Genomic DNA, 2,500 nt, shown 5'->3' with positions numbered 1-2,500 from the left:
AGAGAGAGAGAGAGTGTGTCAGGGTTTCTCCCTGGCCCATCATAACTGGGTGGTGTGTGGTGTGTGTGTGTGAGAGAGAGTGTGTGTGTGTGTGTCAGGGTTTCTCCCTGGCCCATCATAACTGGGTGGTGTGTGGTGTGTGTGTGTGTGTGAGAGAGAGTGTGTGTGTGTGTCAGGGTTTCTCCCTGGCCCATCATAACTGGGTGGTGTGTGGTGTGTGTGTGTGAGAGAGAGTGTGTGTGTGTGTGTCAGGGTTTCTCCCTTTCCCATCATAACTGGGTGGTGAGTATATCGACTGCGTCTGAGGAAGTCAGTGTGTGAAACACTCCATTCTTCTAACAGGAAGAGGAAAAGAGACCTTTACACATGCCCAGCACACACACACACACACACACACACACACACACACACACACACACACACACACACACACACACACACACACACACACACACACACACACACACACACACACACACACACACACACACACACACACACACGCACGCACACACACACACACACACACACTCTCCACTCTGCTGTCTCCATGTTCATCATATCTTATCTCTCTCTCTCTGCCCCCCCCCTCTCTCTTCCTCTCCCCCCCCCCTCTCTCTCTCTTTCTCTTTCTCTCTCTCTCTCTATGTCCATCATCGCCTGTCTTAAATAGGGCTTAACAGTGGCTGCGTCATTCCTTTTCGATGAAGTCTCTTCTGTGTTGGACCATGCAGCCTTTCATCCTATAGAGGGGATTTCACAGTGACACAAAGGTTGGCCCTAACCATCCACCATCCATCATCCATCTTCTATGCAGTGAGTACAAACATTACTATCCATCTTTCCTCATTTTTTTTAAATATGAGATTGATGACCACATTTTTTTTTACATGAAATACACACAAACACACACGTATGCATGCGTGCACATACAAAAGCACACACAATCACAAGCACAGCAAGGATATTGTCACATGGTATGACTTTACAGTGGACCGTCAGATATTCTCTGAATTCAGTGGCTGAGAACACTGATAGACACTGGCTACTGATGTCCCCAGTGGCTCTGTCTCTGTGTCTCTCTGTGTCTCATGGTCTGTCTATTTGACAATGCTGACAGGCCGCCATGTAATATTGCTCATGGTGTTGTGAGGCAGCTGGTCCAAGTCATGTATGTCCAAGACAAATTTCCCTCCGGACGAATAAAAAGAATATTACATCTCTGTACGTGCAGGCTACACTGAATAAAAAGAATATTAATATCTGTACATGCTAGCTACACCGACAGCCTGAACAGTGAAACAGATACAACTAGAAATGCACTCTTAGAGTGCAGACCTCTGCCAAGGAAGCTGTTTGATAGAACAATTGACAATGTTACACCTGATTTTTTTTGTTTTAAGTCTTTCTGCCTTCTTTTTTGTGGAGTTAGAAAATGGAATGTGAAAATTCGCCACAATATCCCGCAATGGTGAAGAGTCTTTCTTTTAAATTCCTGGATCTGGATCATTATCATTACTTGTTCCTCAGGCCATTACCAACAACTCCACAAAGTTTCATCCAAATCTGTTCATACATTTTTGAGTTATCCTGCTGACAGAAAAAAGACAGACAAACTAACACGGCCCGAAAACATTAGCCCCTTGGCGGAGGTAACAATATGTAGCCATGCTTCTGGTTCCCATGTTGGCGATTCACTTTCATTGCTGTGTTGTGGAAGCAGATGACAGTGTAGAAGTGTAGGAGTGTCATTGGTGAAGCTGAAAAAAAATCCCACTTATGCAGGAAGGAATAACCATTACCAACAACTCCACAAAGTTTCATCCAAATCCGTTCATATGTTTTTGAGTTATCCTGCTGACAGACAAACAGACAGACAGACAAACTAACACGACCGAAATCCTTGGCTTCTGCTCCCATGTTGGCGATTCACTTTCATTGCTGTGTTGTGGAAGCAGATGACTGTAGTATAGAAGTGTAGGAGTGTCATTTGTGAAGCTGTAAACCCCACTTATGCAGGAAGGAAGAGCCATTGTTTGGCTGTCACCAAATGATAGGACAGCTAAGGACACTACATTACATCAGGACCACATTTCAGACCGCAAACAACCCCCATCCTGTTACACAAGTGTGTGGAAATCCTAAAGTTCACAGTTTGTCTATTTCTGTATTTCTGTGCTGTGTAATGTGGAGTACGCGTGGTGGAAAATGTTTGAACAGCTTGAATCACATTTGTCTCCGAGCTGTCAGCAGCAGTGGTGTATGTTAGTTCTGGAATGCCCAAGCGTACAAGGAGAGGAGAGGAGAGGAGAGGAGAGGAGAGGAGGAGATGAGAGAGGAGGAGAGGGGAGAGAGGAGGCGAGGAGAGAGGAGGAGAGGAGAGATGATGAGAGGAGAGAGGAGGAGAGGAGGAGAGGAGAGAGGAGGAGAGGAGAGGAAAGGAGAGGAGTGGTCTGTTTGTTCTGGAATGCCCAAGCGTACAAGGAGAGGAGAGGAGAGG

At 45.8% G+C, this 2,500-nt stretch overlaps 1 protein-coding gene across 2 annotated transcripts in view; it reads left to right on the top strand.

Moving 5' to 3' along the window:
- LOC134453525 (uncharacterized) overlaps positions 1 to 2,500 on the top strand; it is a 33,274-nt gene that overhangs the window by 7,792 nt on the left and 22,982 nt on the right. The window contains exon 2 of one of the 2 annotated variants that reach the window (XM_063204597.1): positions 674 to 816. The exons of the other annotated variant lie outside the window; for it this stretch is intronic. The gene's annotated coding sequence lies outside the window, so the exon portion shown is untranslated. The remainder of the gene's footprint in view (positions 1 to 673; positions 817 to 2,500) is intronic. 2 annotated transcript variants of the gene reach the window in all.

Source organism: Engraulis encrasicolus, chromosome 1 (assembly GCF_034702125.1).
Source record: "Engraulis encrasicolus isolate BLACKSEA-1 chromosome 1, IST_EnEncr_1.0, whole genome shotgun sequence".
NCBI lineage: Eukaryota > Metazoa > Chordata > Actinopteri > Clupeiformes > Engraulidae > Engraulis > Engraulis encrasicolus.
The sequence above is the reverse complement of the archived record's forward strand: the minus strand, read 5'-3'. Positions and strand labels throughout refer to the sequence as shown.